The sequence below is a fragment of the Lepisosteus oculatus genome, chromosome 9 (assembly GCF_040954835.1).
Source record: "Lepisosteus oculatus isolate fLepOcu1 chromosome 9, fLepOcu1.hap2, whole genome shotgun sequence".
Classification (NCBI taxonomy): Eukaryota; Metazoa; Chordata; class Actinopteri; order Semionotiformes; family Lepisosteidae; genus Lepisosteus; species Lepisosteus oculatus.
This window is the reverse complement of record NC_090704.1, coordinates 31,874,849-31,880,042: the sequence shown is the minus strand read 5'-3', so window position 1 is coordinate 31,880,042 and position 5,194 is coordinate 31,874,849.

Genomic DNA, 5,194 nt, shown 5'->3' with positions numbered 1-5,194 from the left:
GGGTCCACAGTAACATCACACTGCTAATACACTGGGTCCACAGTAATGTCACATGGAGCACATGGCCCTGAAATCCTACCCCCTCTCTCTACAGTATGTGCACTCAGGCCTGCTGTTTTTGCAACTGTATCACAGCCATTTTTAATGAGCTAGTGTGTCAGAGCGGTAGGCAGTGGGAGAAACGAATCTGCACGTCCTCCTGCTCCTCTTCTCTCCTGCCGCAAGTAACAAAGGAGGGATGTTCCATTTATTTACAACTGTCGCCCCACCCTTTTTCTGTCTTTACTGATTTAAACAGCATATCAACAAATATACTGAGCACCAATGAGCCTGCGGAGGAAGGCATCCCTCGTTCTTCACTCCTGCCCTTCGGGATGGCACCAGACCCCCCTGGCGCGGATCCTGCTCCCTTCCTTGCAGTCCCAGTCTTGGCGTCAGTATTGTGAAAGCAGCCTGGCCTGTCAGTACTGTGAGTTGCCTCCCCACCGGATTAATAAAGTATTTTGAATGGAATTGAATGGGCAGTGTGAGCTCTCCAGCGCCCCTGGCTGGCCACAGTCTCTGGACTGTGGGCACATGCTGTGCCAGGGCTGTGCTATGGGCAAACTACAGTATTTTCATTCAGCAGACTGCACGCCCTGCATGCCCTGTTCATGCCCAGCTCCCACCTGCTGTGTGCCATACCCAATGCCCAGCTCAGTGGGCATGGGTACAGAGCAGGACTGGCGGAGAGGGTGCCCAGGAACTGCCTGTACTGTGATACCGAATCTCTGTATCTGCTGCTGTAGATGGGGGCTTAAGGCTTATTCATCCTTTAAAACACTTGGAAAAACAAGCTACTCATTTTGTTTTGCATTTTGTTTATTAGTATTAGTATTGGTATTGTGGTTTTTTTTTTCAGTACAAGTTAGTATGGTTAATATGGCTTTTACTGTACAGTTCAGGGTTACATTAGGTAAAATCATGACACAGATAAAGTTCAGTTAGATCTGCTTGCTAATAAATTAACTTTTAGACTCTTGGAACACAATCAACTGTATTTTTAAAAAGAGGGTTAGTGGGCGAGAGAAAGGGAGAGAGGCCGTTTCACATTCCTTTGGCCAGAGTTTTTATCCACTTAGGAAGGGATGGTATATTATTATGTGGAGAATACAAACTACAATTTCAAAACTGCAGCTTCAGTACTGCAACCTTCATATATACTGTACAACTGCAAGATGTGACATCAGAGGAAAGGGTTTATTGTCTGTAGACACACACTCCCCCTGGAACCACAAAACACAGCAGGAAGTGTACTTGAGCCATTAAAGTGTTTTAACACAACCTATACTGGTTATTAGTAAGAAAACTGTAAACACTGCTCTACCAGAGACACGTCTAGTTCTGGTTTTAAAAACTTTGGCTTAAATAGTTGAATATCTCACAGCCTTAACACATTACATGATTTACTGCAAATTGGATTAGTTTTCACTTGCTGTTTTTATTGCATTTGCTCTAATAAAAACTGCAGACAGAAATACATAATTTACTGAATGCACCATGTTTTTCCAATACTTATAGGTTATAGCCATACATTTTACACATAATATAGGACCAAATGTCTAGTTTTTGTGCTAAAGTACATAATTTGTTCTTTTTAGGGAATGCCATTGTTTTAACATGGCATTGTGTTGCAGGAATTGAGTGCCACAAACACCACGGGGGTATTTTGCTCTGCATTTCTCTGGGAAACCCCGACTTCCAGAGGCTGAAGCAGCTCGCGGCGGCCCAGCCTGCTGGCCAGAGCTGGGGGTGGGATTTTTTCAGCTACTCTGCCTGCCAGCCAATGGCACAGTGGCGACAGTGACCTCCACATGACCCCTCCAGTCCCCAGTCTCTGAATCCAATGGGACAAGACACTCAGCCCTTGGACTGGGGTATTGGGGCTACCAGAGCAACACGCTCCCCCACCACACCTCACAAAAGATGACTGCAGCATGCCTGGCTCCAGCAGAGCACAGCAAAGCCCCCTGCAAAAGTGATATTATAATAATATAGTAACAGAGCACAGGCAAGAGATACAAGGAAACACCGTTTCAAATGACTGTTCAGGTCCTGACTATCGATAAAAGAAGGCCCCCATCAACCCTCAGCCAAGCTTCTCCCCCTCAGCTCTGACTGCCCAGGTGAGGCCACAGGGGGGGAGGGACATGGTTCAGGGGAGGGGAACAGGAGATGTGATACCTGTCCAGGGGGCTACGACTGCCGTCCTCCTCGACACCACAGCGTGCTCTTCGCGTCAGGAGTCCCGTCTGTCTGCTCTCATGCTAGCGAGTCTGATTGGAGGGCGATTTATTTTTATTCCTCTTCGTTTTCTGTGCTCTTCTGAAACCCGCTGCCCTCCCCAGGCAGTGATGAATAAGCCCAACTGCTGCCCCGGGCTCTGGGGCTGGTGTTATGTGAGCACATTAACAACAAGGAGCTGCACAACACAGCCTCAACACTGAAGCTCCCAGACTGCGGAATGAGGAGATCTGGGCAGAACTTTTGCTTTTCTTCTATTTTTAAAACATTACAATTCAAACTATTTGCCAGTCTTAAAGTGACAGCTGTAACATTGCAAACAGATTCTATCAAGCTGACAGACCTCAGGTATTGATAAACATGAGTTATATCATCATCTTCAGCCTTTATCGATCCAGGACTGGAGGAAGGCCTCCCCAAAGATTCTTCTGCCATAACCATCCGTCTTACCAGAGGTAATTTCTTCTGTCCTGGGATCCAGTCCAGTCTGCTGATGACCTGTTCATCTTTCTGTGTGTCTGGCCCATTGCCATTTCACTCTTCCACTGATGACAAGTTTTATTCAGTTTGCCCTCTAAATTTCACTGTTAGCTCCTTTTCCAGCTTTTTTGTGTTATTTCGGGCATGTGCCCTCCCAAAGTTCCTTAGGTCTTCTGTACCTTCTGCACCCTCATGCTCAGGTGCAAGGCATGAAAGCCCATGGGTTAAGACCTCCCTTCTGTAGTGCAGAGATGGGTTCCCCTCTACAATCAAAACCGATCTTCCAGTTCACTCCGGATGCTTTCCATTTCATTACACACGTCTAGTTTTCAGACAGTGGAATTACTTGACCCAAACGCACATAAGTTCTTGTACTAGTTCATGTAGGTAGCTGCGTCAGCATGCGTAGGCTGCAAAGGGTTTTTTTCAGGCTGAAAAGAGAAGAAAACAAACACAATATTTCGGCTGTGGAGCCTTCATTGGGTATGCCTTCTATGACATCCAAAGAAGGCTCCACAGCCGAAATGTTGTGTTTCTTTTCTTCTCTTTTCAGCCTGGAATAAACCTTTACTTGTTCTTAAACTGTTGTACTGTAAGTGTTTCTGTTTCTTAAGCATGCCTTGGGGACACAATGTTTGTTAACATTGCGCAAACCTTACCTTTCTGTGTTGAGTTTTCCCACCTGGGACAGTGTTGACTTCATCTATTTGATCTTCCTGCTTGTTATCCTCCTGGGTTTGGAGCACACGGAATCGCCTTCAGCGAACGGTGGGTGATTCTAGTGAGGCAGATTCACTCTTGGGAACCTGCGCAGTCGAGTGTCTTGAAAATGTCGTCCTGTGCAAGAGGTTTGGACATATTTGCAACTTTCCATTCTCTCATTGTCCTTGTGTAGCGTATTGGTGAGGTCATCCTCCTGAAGCTTTTGGCTCTTTAAGGTACCTGGAACAGTACTGGTATTTGTAGAGCCTAATGCTTTCTAGTCTTGCGTCTGACAATGGCATGTTGTCTTCATTGAGAATTCATTGTTTGCCCTACGCAGGTGGGCCATGGTAATGAATCAATTTGCGTCAGTTATCAAAAGTCAATTTCACTCTACAAATGAGCAGAGGATGGTACATTTGGGAACTTAATTTAGTTAAGTCTCCTGAGAAGATCTAAGGCTTCAATCCCTTACTGGTTCACCGTTACAGTTAGAAGCATATGTATACACTGATGTGAGTGTGATTTGCATTTATGAAATGAGGGGTGCTCATGGACATCATGAAAATATAGGCCTGACAAAAGAAATAAAGTGCAAGAAAGTGTCTGTTTACTTTGCACTCTTATGCAAGGAAAGAAAAATATTTAAGAAAGAGGAAAGATAAAACAGCCAATCAGGACAATAAACTGCTGTTTCTCCGGGGAAAGGTCCTGGTCTACTATATAATGAGCTATGTAACAACACTCACCACATAGACTAGACTAGACACCCCTTTGTCACAGTGGGTATATACAGTAGATATGCCATAAACATGTATGCATAATCCACGCTGTACTGTATAAATACACTGAGGTGAATAAGGAGATCCTGACTTGTACCTGGAGTGCAGTCGGAGCCTGCACACCAAGCCTGACAGACGATACTGCCATTAAATAGTAAAGCGAGCCTTGAGCCACACACCAGCTCTGCCACTCGGCCAGGCGCTGCAAGGAGAGAACTTGGGGTGATTCCAGAAAGGAAAGTTACACTAATGAGTCCAATCTACACAATTTATTTTTCCTTTGTTATGCGTCCCTCTCACGCGGAGAGCCGCCGGAGACGGTAATAACCCTGCCGCTTCTTCTGCCTGCGACACGATCCGCCCCCAGCGAAGGCCCCGCTTGCCGTTCACGGGCTGTCGGGGTCACCTGCAGTCCGGCTCTGCCCCCCACACCCAGCCCCGGCCTCTCTGCCAGACTACTGACACAGCCGACCAGCCACATTCAGCAGAATGAAGAAACGGAGCGTCCTCAACGGGCTCCTCGTTTTCTCATTTCAAAGCCCATGCTTCCTGCTTTTAAAGCTGCCTGTGCGCACAGCCCTGCAGTGGTTGAGTGGTCCACTCTTGCTGGGATCCCACCCAAATTCACTGTACAGGGCAAGTACAGCAAGCGCCGGAGACTACAGGAGTGAAATAGTAGCAAGTGTAATTCGTGGGTGGATTGCTGGGGGAATGGAGGCAAAGTATTACTGTGCTGTATCATTAACAGTGTTACACAATCCTGTGATTCACGCTGCACCTCTGTGTAGGGCAACTTTTGTCGGTAGTACTCAAATCAAAGGCACTTTGCTTTCTGTCTTCAGAGCTCTGGCGGCACTTAAAGACAACATTTAAATATCATAATCCACCTACTTTTGGTGTCAGCAAACACTGTACACGTTAACTGCACTGAAGAGCGATTACTGACT